Here is a 14,587-nt window from a genome sequence, read left to right on the forward strand (position 1 = left end):
GTTAGCTTACTTGTTTACTCTCCCTCTTATATGCTACTCAAAATCTATGTAAATGAAATTTGATCTTTAAAGACTTCTCTCATTTCCCTTTCCACTTTTTTCACCGTACCATTACAGTACTATTTTTATTATCTAAAAATTCAACGGCGTTGTATCTCCTGACCAAACGTCACTTTGCGTGGTCCATCGCGTATCGACATCATGCTAATGCATTTGGCAATAGCCGATCTGATGGTGACGTTTTTGCTGATGCCATTGGAAATAGCGTGGGCCTATGAGTTGCAATGGAAATCAACCGACTTTATGTGTCGCCTTATGAGTTTCTTTCGAGTGTTTGGCCTGTTTTTGCGGGTTTCATCTTGGTATGCTATCAGTAATCAGTAAGATGGGTAAGTGATTGAGAGCAAGAGGGGGACATCTCTTTATCCTTTGGCAATGTAGCAGAGTAGTAGATAATGTTGTTAAAATTTTATTTGTGATGTCGTTTTGTTGTCTTGTTTTGTTAGATATTATGTCATACTACCTTTGAAACTCTGCACCACTTGTAGTCACATTATTTTGGTCATTGCCTGGTGTAGTTCTGTAGTGTGTAGTCTACGTCAGGTTAGTATGATGATGTTCAATTTGCATGTTTTTAAGACGTTCATCTTTCGGTTGCAACAACAACATTGATGTGTTCGGTTATGTGTTCGCTTTTGTGTTCCTAACGTTAGCGGCTATTTAAATGTGTGACGTTTCACTCATTTCCCAGTGAATTCCATCACATTATGTACCAAATTGCCACTATGTGTGCCATGTATAGCAGTCCGCTGATCAATTTTATCTACTGCCATGGTTCCATTTAGTTGGAGATCTAACGCAGGAGCAAGGGTATAGTTTAAGGCATTGGTAAGAAACAAACGTAGCTAGTGGTGAGCTAAATATGCGTGTAAGGTGACAAGTGATTTACGTGAAGTCTATCCCAAAACGTCGGCTGCTGTGTTTCGCCGTTCCGTTTACATTTACATTTTCATTTCATTTTTATTTTTGCCCTTCTATGCTGTTTTATCTCTTGCAAAACGATGATGTTTTGAGCCGTGCCAATATGGGCACACCAAAGATAACCATAACCATTGTAATTGTTTTCCTCATTTCTTGGACTCCCCATTATATCATTGCAATGCGGTATTGGTTCGACAAGACATCGTTTGGATAAGGTCATTTCCTTCGTCAGCAAATCCCTATTTATATTTGCCTGAACGAATTCATGCATGAATCCCATAGTTTATGGAGCATTCAATATCCGTGGACGTATTGGAAATAATGCGGTAAGTTGGAAAATTTCAAATTTCCAAAGGGTTTAAAGGAAATATGGGAAACAATAGCATATTAATCATCATAGAATGTACAGTGAGCGTCAAAAGCGATTGCATAGAGGAAACTAAATTTTTACTGAAGACGTATATAGTATAAATAAATATCTATATATATAAAAATGGTGTAAAAAATGTATAGTAATTCATAAAATGAGAACGGCTAGGCCGATTTCTGTAAAATTTTTTGTCAGTTATTCGTATTTTCGAGGAGAAGGTCTTTACAGAAGAAAATTTTGGAAAATCTCTCTGAAAAAGTCGGAAAATTGGAAAAATCGAAAATTGAGTTTTTGTATGAAATTTTATTCCTTAATAGCGAGACGAAGTTCGCCGGGTCCGCTAGTAATATATAATAATTTTAATATTTTTCAAGTATTCTCAGGCCATCAAACGTATATATTTTAAATAATATTTTTCAAGTATTCTCAGGCCATCAAACGGGAATTTTTTAAATAATAGTTTGCAAGTAGTCTCAGTTCAACAAACGTGGATTTTTAAATAATATTTGCCAAATAGTCTCAGTCCATCAAACGTGTATTTTAAATAATATTTTTCAAGTAGTCTCAGGCCATCAAACGTGGACTTTTTAAATAATATTTTTCAAGTAGTCTCAGATCATCAAACGTGGATTTTTCAAATAATATTTTTCAAGTAGTCTCAGGCCATCAAATGTGAAGGTCGTTTCTATAGAAGAAGAACATTGACGTGGGTAACTTAGATAATAAAAGGGTATACGCTAATTGTCCTAGTATTTAAAAAGTCTGGTCGGAGGTCTTCTAGACGGAACATAAAATTCTTCATAATTTATGTAAACTCTGAAGGAGACTTTGGCACTAACTGAGAGTTTTACAACACTTCTTTTTAGTAAGATTTCTATTCAAAGAGTTTCTTTCAGAACCAGGAAATCTTTATTTAATATAAAGAACACAACCAGGTAAGCCTGCCTTTATAAGGACATTATTACATAAAATTTACATAAAATTACATTGAAAAATTGAAAACCTCCTTTTGTCACTCACTGTACGTTAATTTCTCATTCCGTTTGATGGATGTGCGTTGACAAGTGTGAACACAGCTTAAAGAGAAATATGATACACAACCGTTACAAGCTATTCGCAGAGTAAAAGATTTCAACTTCCGTATACATATGGGTTGAATTATAGGACTGCTATTTGATACTTAAACATTCAAATATTTTTTTCCAATGAGATTTTGTAATCGCCCCTTCCAATTTTCTTTCTCCATTTTTAGTCAACAATGAGTAATGGTAATACGTCGCTCCATAGCAGAGATGAACACGTTGAGGGTATTTGTATAGGGAATTATAAAGGTGCGAGTTCACCGTATTAATATCTGCTCTACAATCGTGGATATTTATTAAATCAATTATCCAAACATTTGCCCAATATTAGTAAGAATAGTAACTAGCTTTGCATCCATTCTCTCTTAATGGCAATAATCAAAACGTCACACTGTGGGCGAAATCCATATCTAGCGGGGAAAAAATAATAACTTCTAAACTAATTGAGGTAAGTGGCAATAATTTGGCACAGATGTTACTTATTTGTATAGGTATGATTACACTGAGTATGGTGATTATAGCTCACCGTTAAAGCATATCGTCCTCGTAATGGTACCTCCGCATGTACGGTATTTTGGGTATGTAGACCACATTTCACTGTGAATTTTGTTGTATTATGATATTTAGGGTCTTCATGGTGTAATAACATTAGTTCCAATTATGGGGGTCGACGTTTTGGTCTAGCCCCGAGATTTTAGTTATTTTGAATGTATTCTTCATATTTTTCAACCAAATTGGTTGTAAGTGCACACAAAACCTTCGTACCAAAAATGTTCGACCTAGATCCTCGTTTTGTTGTATAGTGCCCATATATAGGTATCTCCTGATTTCCAGAATTAAGAAGGTTTTAGCGACATTTTTCAACGGAAATGGCTGTACATTTGTTTTTCGGGTTTATAATAGACAAAACATCTGTATCCCCATAGAAATGTTCTACTTTAAATTACGTATTTTCATGTAAAAATGCATTTATAAAACTGTTGATAACTTGAAAAAAAGGCAAAAAAAGGCAGACGAAATTCTGGGAGTAAATACCTCGGAGTATGTAATTTAATATTTAAAAAAGTTCGATAGCGTTTCCGTGTGTTTCCTATAAGTTGCACTTTACTCAAAATGTTAAAGTTTTTTTCCAGAATATTTACTACATAAAATAATGCTACAATTATTTTTTTAATAAACACTACTTCCAAAACTTAATTAGCTCTTGGTCAGTTTTCGGACTTTTTTCCCTCTAGATTTGAATTTCACCCACAGTGCGTCAGCGATATTACTCTAGAAAGTTCAGAGATTAATACTAAGGTCGATGATGTTGCAGGCCCACCACTTATATGCATAACGTATTTATTAGCAGCAAAAGCAACAGGTCATCAAGATCATAAGCGATTAAAGCAAATACTCGTCGTATGCTGCTCACCTATTAATTAACTTATCCATGCCATGCATCAATACAGTTTTAATTGAAATGAGGTAATATTATCAAAGATTTATCTAGTCGTCTGTATCTCAATTGATGAAGGTAGGCACAGTGGTTTGTGTTGGTAAAGAACATCTATTCGATGCATTTGGAACTATTGACAGATGTGGTCGGCAACTTTCAGATTCAGTAATACACCATAACAAATAATTCCCACGAAGTAATTTTAATTTTTTTATACATGAAAAAAAACGTTGATAAAAAATATTTCTCACGAACAACACCGAAGTGGTAAAGAAAAAATTTTTTTTTCGGAAAAAAGCGGAATATTTTGTGTGCAGCTTTGGGCGAGGTTAATTTGAAGGTTTCGCTATAATTAAACGGTTTTTATTAAAGTTGCTCCATCCTGGTCGTCACCTTCAATCCAAAGTGTAGTTATGTTTTGTAGCCTCATGGCTTAGTGGTGACACAAAATACTTATGGGATACTGAATTGGGAACCAGGCCTAAATAAATTAGGACAAAGTCAGTGGTATTCTGTTCCATTTATAAGTGTTCAATTGTACAGAAGACCAATCAATTGGGGTTCTTTTCCATTGAGGCCCTTCCATTGGTGTTATATTCCAACAAACACCGTTCCAGTGGTCTTCTGTTCCATAGAAGACCTTACTAGTGGTCTTCTATTCTAAGAAAGACCCTTTCCAGTGGTCTTCTATTTCATAGAGCACATCACAGTGGTGTTCTATTCCATAGAAGACGCTATCAGTGGTGTTCTTTTCCATTTCTGTTCAATTCGTCTTCTCTATTTCGTAGAGGATCTTTCCAGTGGTGTTCTATTCCACAGAGTGGTCTTCTATTCTATATAAGACCCTTCCAGTGGTCTTATATTCTATAGAAGACCCTCTCAGTGGTGTTCTTTTCCATTGGTGTTCAATTCGTCTTCTCTATTCCGTAGAGAACCTTCCACTGATGTTCTACTATCCTATAGAAGACCCTTTCAGCGGATTTATAATCCATAGAAGACCATTCCAATGGGGTTCTACTCCGCAGAAGACCTATCGAGTGGGCTTTTTGACCAAAGAAACCCCATTCACTGTATTCTTTTACATAGAAGACCGTGCCAGATTCTTCTACTCCATAAAAGGCCCTTCCAGTTTCTTCTATTCTTCAGGAAATGTTCTGTGGACTTCTGTTCTTAAGAAGACCCTCCCAGTGGTCTTCTGCTTTAAGAAAAAAAAGAATCTTCCTGTCTTATCTTATCTTACATTCTACAGACGACCCTTCAATTGGTCCTATATTCTACAGAAGACTCTCCCCCTGGTCTTCTAATGTACAGAAGACCATTCCAGTGGTCTTTTTCATTTTATAGAATATCCTTGCAATGGTCTTCTATCCTATGGAAGACCCTTCCATTGGTCTTCTATTCCACAGAAGACCCTTCCAGTCTCTTCTATTCTACAGAAAAATGTTCTGTGGATTTCTGTTCTTAAGAAGACCCTTTCTGTGGTCTTCCGTTTTACAAAAGACCCTCCCAGTGGTCTTCTACTCTAAGGAAGAATCTTCCTGTAGTTTTATATTCTATAAAATAATTAACTGTGCAACAAAATGTAGGTGAAAGTCTGGGGCACGGAAAATTCCTCTTGGGGAAGAAAAGCCTTGGTGAGTATAATAATAACACCGAAGGACAGATCCGCCGTGAGTCGAACTTCCGCGTTATGGCGTGATGAAATTTTTGCTAGAGACCCTGTAAGGCATCAGGAATTAGCGTTATATCTTTATTCACTGTTGTTATAGCTTATTTTTGAGATGACATGTCTTCAGTTAAATCAAATGAGGATTATTTTCGTAGAGCACTTCGACCTTCTAACTCGCTTCGAAATATTCTGCAAAAATGTCGCTCAGAAAATTTTAGATACGGCTTACATTGTCAACTAATCGATTTTGTCGCGTTATCGTGGTCGTTTTGTGCATTTACCCTGTTTTTGTTGAGAAACAGGGGTAAATGTCAAAAATGACTATGAAAACACGACAAAATTGATTAGTGGTCAATGAGAGCCGTACCTAAAATTTTCTGAGCGACATTTTTGCAGAACATTTCGAAGCTGAAAAACGTCGTCTTGTGGTACTTTTATAGTGGCTCTTAAAATAAAGGACAAAAAGGATAATAATAAGGAAGCGAGTAAGAATATCGAAGTGTTTTACGAAAATAATACTCATTCCATTTGACTGAAGACATGTCATCTCAAAAATAAGCTAAAACAACAGTGAACAAAGATATAACGCTAATTCCTGATGGCTTACAGGGTCTCTAGAAAAACTTCATCACGCCATAACGCGGAAGTTCGACTCACGGCGAATCTGTCCTTCGGGGTTCTTAATATACTCACCAAGGGCTTTCATCCCCAAAAGGAATCGTCCATGCCCCAATTGGTCGTATATTCTTCTAATGTACAGAAGATCTTTCCAGTGGTGATATAGAAGTCTTTTTCATTCTATAGAATACCCTTCCAATATTCTTATATTCTATGAAAGGCCCTTCCAGTGGTCTTATATTCTATAGAAAGTCCTTACATCCGTCTTCTATTCTAAAAAAGAAACTTCGAGTCGTCATCTATTCTATAGTCGTGATCTATACATTCCATAGAACACCCTCCCAGTTGTCTTCTGATCCATAGATGACCCTTCCAGTGGTCTTCTATTCTAAAAAATACCCTTCGAGTCATCTTATATTCTATAGAAAACTCTTTCAATGATCTTTTATTCTATTGAAGAACATTTCAGGGGTCATCTATTCTATGTGAAACTAATGGTTTTCTATGATCGGTGATTTTCTATTCTATAGAATAGCCTTCCGAAGGCCTTCTGTTCTATAGAATACCCTTCCGAAGGCCTTCCATTCTATAGAAGATCCTCCCAAATGCCTTCTATTCTATAGAAGACACTTACGAAGGCCTTCTATTCTATAGAAGACCCTTCCGAAATCTTTCTGTTATAAAAAATAACCTTCCGAAGTCCTTCTATTCTACACACAGAGAAGAGATATTGTTGGAACAATCATATTCTAAGAGCAAAATAGTGTATTTTAAAATCTGAAAATATATATTGTTGTTTCAACCATATATTTTTTTATTAGGAAACATGATGACACAAAATATATTGTTGCTCCAACAATACGTATTTTAAGAATTTTAAAATACACTATTTTACTCTTAGAATATGATTGTTCCAACAATATTTTTTCTCTGCGTGTATAGAAGAACCTTTCCGATTGCCTTCTATTCTATAGAAGACCTTTTCGATTGCCTTCTATTCTATAGAAGATCTTTCCGAATGCCTTCTATTCTATAGAAGACCCTTCCGAAGGCTTTCTGTTCTATAAAAGAACCTTTCGAAGGCCTTCTATTCAATACAAGATCCTTCCGAAGACCTTCTCTACTATAGAGGATCCTTCCGAAGACCTTCTATGCTATAAAAGATTCCGAAGTACTTATATTCTATATAAGAATGTTCCGAAGTCTTTCTATTTTATAAAAGAACCTTCCGAAGATCTTCTGTTCTATAGAAGAACCTTCCGAAGGCATTCTATTCTATAAGAACCTTCCGAAGGCCTTCTATTCTATATAAGAACCCACGAAGACTTTTTGTTCTATAGAACTCCCTTCCGAAGGCCTTCTATTCTATAGAAGAATCTCCCGAAGTCGTTCTATTGTATAGAAGACTCTTCCAAAGACCGTCTATTCTATAGATAACCCTTTAAAAGGTTTTCCATTCTGTAGTATATCCTTCCGATTATTTTCTATTTTAAAGAAGACTCTTCCGTTATAGAAGAGCCATCCGATGGTCTGCTATTCTATAGAAGACCCTTCCGGTTTTTTTCTATTATGTAGAAATGGAACACACTTTCTATAGTTTCCTATTCTTAAGAAGTCTTCTATTGATCCTTCTTGTAGGCTGCTATTCTGTAAAAGATCCTGCGTACCTTCCAGAGCTCTTTGGACCTACACTTCTATCCACTTCTTTTTTGCCTTTTCCAACCACTGTACTCGTAACCGATCTCTTAATTGAGTTATTGATTTGATAACAGATGGTGATGATGTTGATTATTGATTACATTGGTCGAATGCCTAACAAATGTTCAAAATCGTGACTTACATTGGACGGATGATGGCCTGTTGCCGGTAACGTTTAATTAAATTAATGATGAATGTGTACAATAACAAATATTAGATATGCCTCATGGAAATGGCGCTGTGTGTGTTTAACACTTTTCATTTTAATCATTTGAGTTGTTTGCTTTTTCTTCTTTACATTTTCAGGTTTCGGAAATTGTAATTAGAAAAACAACAACAGCAAGATCCCAACAATGATCATTTGGAAAACTACCGCAGCAGCTCAATATCAAAATGTAGCAATAATGATATAAGTCAATGGATTAAGACGAGATAGCGGATAGTGTAAAAAAAGAGAATGGCTTACCCAAAGAGTGTTTTAATCTTACTTCAATGGACTTACTTGGAAATTTATCTGTAAAGAAAAAAAAGAAATTGCTTATGTTTTGAGATACGTAGATTTATCTTTGGGATTAGACAAATTAAGAAACAAAAATATAACGGCGGCAACAACAATAACATTGGCATTAGTATTAGGAGGAAGCGGGGCTTTAATCGCGTTACTTAATTGAGGCATTCACATACACACAGACATTATAGTAAACTATCAAATGTAAATAATATGTAATTATCATAATTTAGTTGTATTTACTTGATTATATAGGTGCTACTATTTCACCTTCCTTCTTTAGAGCTCTCTAAATCAATCTCCTCCCTCTCTATGCAAATCATGATTATAGTACTCTTGCCAATGATGCTGTTGCTGCTACCGTTCGTCTCAATGTAGTTTAATGGTGTGCTCCAGCGATTGAAGGCACACGATTCTGTTTGTTTTCCTTTGTATGTAGTAGTTTTAGTTAAAATCGTTCAATATATAATTTTAGATTTATAAGCGTACAACAACAACAACAGCTAAAACGAAACAGCAAAATACTTTTTATGTATGTCAATACAACAACAACATACGAACAAACAAGCAGAATAAATGCTTCCATACATGGGCATCATGCAAATCACATTAATTAAGTAGTTTTTTCTGTTGATCGCTTTTTAATTTGTTTATAGATAGTCAATCGTTTCTTTTAGATATTTGAAATAAAATTATAATTTTTAAAGTTTTAGGCCTCTGATCTTATCAGCAGATTCCAGTTGGAGCTGTATACGTTTGCTTGCTGTGAGTTTGTTTTTGGCAAAAATGCATAGTAAATACATATATGAATGTGGTCAACAGCGGTGGCGGTGCGAGATTCTCATCATGAATACAAATTGTTATTTAATTAATGTTTATTGTCGGGTGTCAATGATATTTAAAAATCCCTTTCCATAGATTGACCGCTTCAGGCCACACAGACACTGAAACAAAACTGTCATATTTTAAAAATTTAATTGAGTGGAGACGATAGTTGCGTGTAGGAACAAACGAGGGAACGAGCCAGTGTAGGGGGACGGCATGTGCCAATTGGTGTTTGGAATGTTATGTTGCGGACTTGTTGAAAACACCAAGTCACTTTCAATTCACTCTGTATTCCATGTTGAATTTCTAAATAAGAAATGACAGGTATTTATATAGAGATTATATTCTTTAGGGTTCAAATCTGTTGTTATGAATATTTTATTAATCATTTTAGCACTTTTTGAAGTCTTTTCGTATTAATTTGAAATTAAAAATATAAGAAGACGATAATATGAAATAATGAGATTAAGTTTGTCTTCTGTCTTAAAAAAAAACTCAAGAGCTTAGTAGATTATACTCAATGTGTATTGTAAAAATATATTATTGCAACAATAGTTTTTGTCATAGTGGACAATATTATTTTTCCTAAACTAGGAGTGTTGGCGTTTTTTATTTTGAATGATGACTTCTATTTTGGTTTTCAAAATAGTCAGACTTAATCCCATAGTCGTTGTTTTAATATTTTATTAAAACAATTTTAATTTATTAGTGGGAAAAATTTGCGATGTTTACTAAGGGGAAAGGCAGGGAAGACTATAGTTTCAGATCTCGCCAAAGATCTTCATCAGTCCCCTTGTTTCTTGTTTTTCAACAAGAAACTTTTTATACCCAAGTGTCAATTGCTTGGTAAACATCGCTAATTTTGTTCACTAATAAATTAAAGTTGTTTTAATAAAATATTAAAACAACGACGATGGGATTAAGCCTGACTATTTTGAAAAACAAAATTTTTCCTAAACATTTAAAATTTTTTTCACTTCGACAATTTAAAGCTTTGTTACATGAAGCATATGTATGATCACTTCTACAAAACAATGTGTAGAATATTTGTTAATACCATGGTAAAAAAAAAACAATTTTGGTGGTTCTCTTTTCGAAAATTATTGAAAATCTTATAGTTTGTACAATACCTATTGGGAGGTTTTCTAATACCATGGGAGGACCGTTTGGAGTAATTCTATTGAAGACCTATGGAGGTATTCTATATAAGAGTCTTCCCAATGCATGAGGGCTTATACTCTGTAGAAGACATATCGGCGCAGCAGAAAAATCCTTACTAAATAATGGGTTTTTATATTTTTAGAACAGTTGAGGTGGAATTTGTTTTAAATTTCAACGCACTTCATATTTGTATTTTTTTTATATCGCTCTCTGCTGAATTTGATCATGCGAACTTCTGATTTGTGGTCGAACACACTACACACTCGGTCACTCGTATGAACATTAGGGGTTGTTTAAACGCTAACATCTGCACCAACATATGTTCTTTATTTTCTTAACAAAAAGCACGCGTGCCGACGGTGAGCGTTGAACACACAAACCTGGGATTTGTAGTCGGACACACACGCTCTGTGCCACCGTACTCATAACTTAGTAAAGAGTAAAATAAGTAGTTATTATTGTTTACATTACTTTGCAGTACGTTGTTACATAATGACTAACAAATCCGAATTTTTATTGGGGGAAATCTAATTTGTTCCGGAAGTTTACTCAATTTTCTCAATTTTTATAATGTCGTTCCGTAGGTATTCTATAGCTTATTCATCTGAGGTATTCTTTTCTATAAAATATTGTTACGTATGCCCCAATACGAATTGCAACAAATAAAACAGGGTACGTTTTAGATTATGAGTCTACAATGCTTTCATTTCCTAAGCACACAGCTTAATTCTAGTAAGCACACAGCTTTCCTTTACTTCTTCTTTACCAAACTGTTCAGTTTGCCGTCTCAATCACAATTGACTCGCTGTCCCTCAATCTGGTAACCTCTCGAAAGCAACATATATGAGCGGGATGGCAATAAATACAAGAGAATCGAAATAACAGTCATTGAACTATCAAAACAAACGTGAAACAGAGTATAACAAACATCCTGAGATTTACAGAATACTCTTCATTGGATCTTACATTATATAGACCCATCCGGAGGTGTAATATTCTGTAAAGCCTGATTCGGAGATTTATGGAAAACTCCTTCGCCGATCTTATTCTACAGAAGTTTCATCTGCAGATCATTTATTTTATAGGAACAACTTTCGGAGGTCTTCTATTCAATCGAGAACCCTTCCTGAGATGTACGAAAGACTCTATCATAAATAAAAAACTATTCTGAGATCGACATAAGACTATTCCGTCGATCTTACATTTCATATATGGACCAATATATTCTATATAGATTGATCCGGAGATGTACCGAAAACCCTTTCGTTGGGTGTTCTTATTACACAAAGGACTCAGCGGAATCCTCTTGTTATGTAGGAAATGTTTCCGGAAGTATTACATTCAATCAAAACTCTTCTTGTTATCTTCTATACAATCAATCACCTTCTTGGAAGGCTACAAAATCTATTTTAACCTCTTCCGAAAGTCGTCCAATTTATCGAAACCCCTTTAAGGGGACTTTTTCCAACGGAAGATCCATCAGGAAGTCTTCAATGTTGGCGAAGATTTACATCTGGAGATCCATAGGCAATGGTTCCGAGAATCATATTTACAGAAGACTCATCTGGAGATTTTCTGCTCCACAGAAAACCCTTTAGGAAGTATTCTATTCAGTCGATGATACTTCTTGAGTTTTTATATTCAATTGAAGACCTTTTTCGAAGTCTGCTTGTCTATTAAATACCTTCCGAGAATCTTGTACGTTATCAAAGAAACTTCCAGAGAAATTTTGTTCAATAGAATACCCAACAGGGTGTCTTCCATTTGGTAGAATATATATATATATATATATATATATATATATATATGGAGATCTAGCCTATATCACTTCCTTATGTTTACTATAGGCTCTTTCATGGATCTTATATTCTGCAAAGGACCCATCCTGCGATCGACATAATATTCTTCTGCAGATCTTCGGTCATCTGTAGAATATGACCCAAAAAATGACCAATCCGAGGTATTGAATTCTATTAAAAACCAACCGCAGATAAATAGAAAACAGTTTTGGTAATCCTTCTTTACAGAAGACTCATCTGGAGGTCTTTCGTTCTATAGAGAACCTTCTGGAGATATTCCATTCAATCGTGGACCCTCTCTGTGGTCATCTATGTAGTTGAACACCCTTTTGGATGTCTACTAATCTTGGGAAACCCGTTCCGAAAGTCGTCTATATTATCGAAGACACTTTCAGAGAGCCATTTTTCAATAGAAGACCCTTTAGGTAGTCTTCTATTTTTTAGAAAATACATCTCAAAATCTATAGAAGACACTTCTATTCAATATTGAAAAATTCTTCCGAAGGTCTTCTATTCTATCTAAGACCATTCCGGAGGCATTCCGTTTCAGGTGTCTTTAATTCTATAAATATTTAACTCTTCCAGAAACCCTCTATTTTATAGAATACCCTACCGTGGGAATGGAAATTATGCAAAATTTATACTGACAATTAGCTCTTAAAGATCTCCAAAGCCGAAAAAAGACTGAGTGTGGCTCCGGTAAATTATTCAGTAATGTCTTGACATAATAATACGTATATTTATTTTAAAAAGCATGACTATTTATTTATAAAATATAATACATTTAATAACGTTGAAAGTTTGTCTCTTCTCTGCGAACCATATTTCACAAAAAACGCCTATTATGTATTTTTTTATGTTGACCTTAGCTGCCACCATTTCTGTTTTCATCTACGATTAAGAAAGTTGTTGACAGTTTTTTTGTTTGTCATTTGACAAATGGCAACATAGTTCTGTCAAATAGGCCTGTGGGACAAAGTGGAAAAGGCTTGATGATTTGGTCAACATAAGTATCTAAATATGTATGTATGATCATTAATTTAACATAAACTCTATAATCTGGGCCAAAACATTCAGTATTTAGATCCATTTGCGCAATAACACGGCATGACTCATTTAATGATAAGAAAGAAACAAAAGTGTGGTTGGTTAATTCTTTTTGCAAAAAAAGAAAGATAATTAATGGCAAATTTTAAATGACAATATTATTTTCGATATTAACGCCATGCCATTAGCCACGGAAGAAATTTATTACCCCGTTTATTTCATGGAACTACGCCAATAAGAAAAATAATTAAGTAAATCATTTTGAGGTTTAATGATTTGTTAATTGTTCCTGCTAGACTGCCACCACATGATTGCTGCTGCTATTGCCTCAGACGCACCTGTTGTCAGTTTTGTTATGCCTTGGTTTTTAGTGGCAGTTCAACATGTGTCAAGTCTAAACTGTAATGCTCATTTGCATTGGAAAGGTAGAGGAGGGGCATTTCTCCATCAGCTACCTCAATTCGGTTGTCTTCCACACGTATCACCACTCACACGCATGCATTTTGTATGCAGGCCACAATGCTGATTTGATTTTCCACGCACACACGTTCCCATGCTCCGCCACCTCCTAAAGTGGAAGATTTTTCATCATTATGTCGCATTGTGTCACATAACGTTTTGCAACTAATCAACAGCTAGTCAAGATGTTCTATATGTTGTTCTTGCTTTTGTTGTTGTCTTTTGGGCAGCATAACTAAAATGCTTAGCATTAGTCTGCTAGAATGCTTATACTTAAACTAGTATATCCTAGAATGAAGAAACATAAAGCAATTTCGTTTACACTTAAAGAAATAAGAGCATAAAATACATTATATATATCAATAAAAGGTAGAATATATGTACCTAAATTGTATTTCAAAGATCGAAGACATCCTACAATTTTTCCAAGGATAGTAAACCTCCTTAAACTCTTAAAGTTCTTCTATAAGTTCTTCCAAAGATAGAGGACCTCCAAAAGGTCTTCCAAAGATAGGAGACATTCTAAAGGGCTTCTAAAAGTAGAAGATCTCACAAAGGTTTTTCAAAGATAGAAGGTCTTCTAAAAAGAAAGAAAAGGGTGTTTCTAGAGACCCTTTCTGAAAGAAAGGGTGCTTCTATAGACCCTTTCTGAAGGAAAGCCCGCTTCTACAGATCCTTTTTGAAAGAAAGGGTGCTTCTATAGACCCTTTATGAAAGAAAGAGTGCTTCTATAGACCCTTTCTAAAAGAAAGGGTGCTTCTATAGAAAATTTCTAGAAGAAAGGGTGCTTCTATAGACCCTTTCTCAAAGAAAGGGTGCTTCTGTAGACCCTTTCTAAAAGAAAGGGTGCTTCTGTAGACCCTTTTTAAAGAAAGGGTGCTTCTGTAGACCCTTTCTAAAAGAAAGGGTGCTTCTGTAGACTCTTTCTAAAA

At 35.0% G+C, this 14,587-nt stretch overlaps 1 pseudogene; it reads left to right on the forward strand.

Annotated features, from left to right (window-relative positions):
* Positions 1–201: 201 nt before the first annotated feature.
* On the forward strand, positions 202–2,702 carry LOC141395340 (adipokinetic hormone/corazonin-related peptide receptor variant I-like; annotated as a pseudogene).
* Positions 2,703–14,587: the final 11,885 nt, after the last annotated feature.

This window comes from Musca autumnalis, unplaced genomic scaffold, assembly GCF_047663935.1.
Source record: "Musca autumnalis isolate F117 unplaced genomic scaffold, ASM4766393v1 scaffold_2, whole genome shotgun sequence".
NCBI classification, from domain to species: domain Eukaryota; kingdom Metazoa; phylum Arthropoda; class Insecta; order Diptera; family Muscidae; genus Musca; species Musca autumnalis.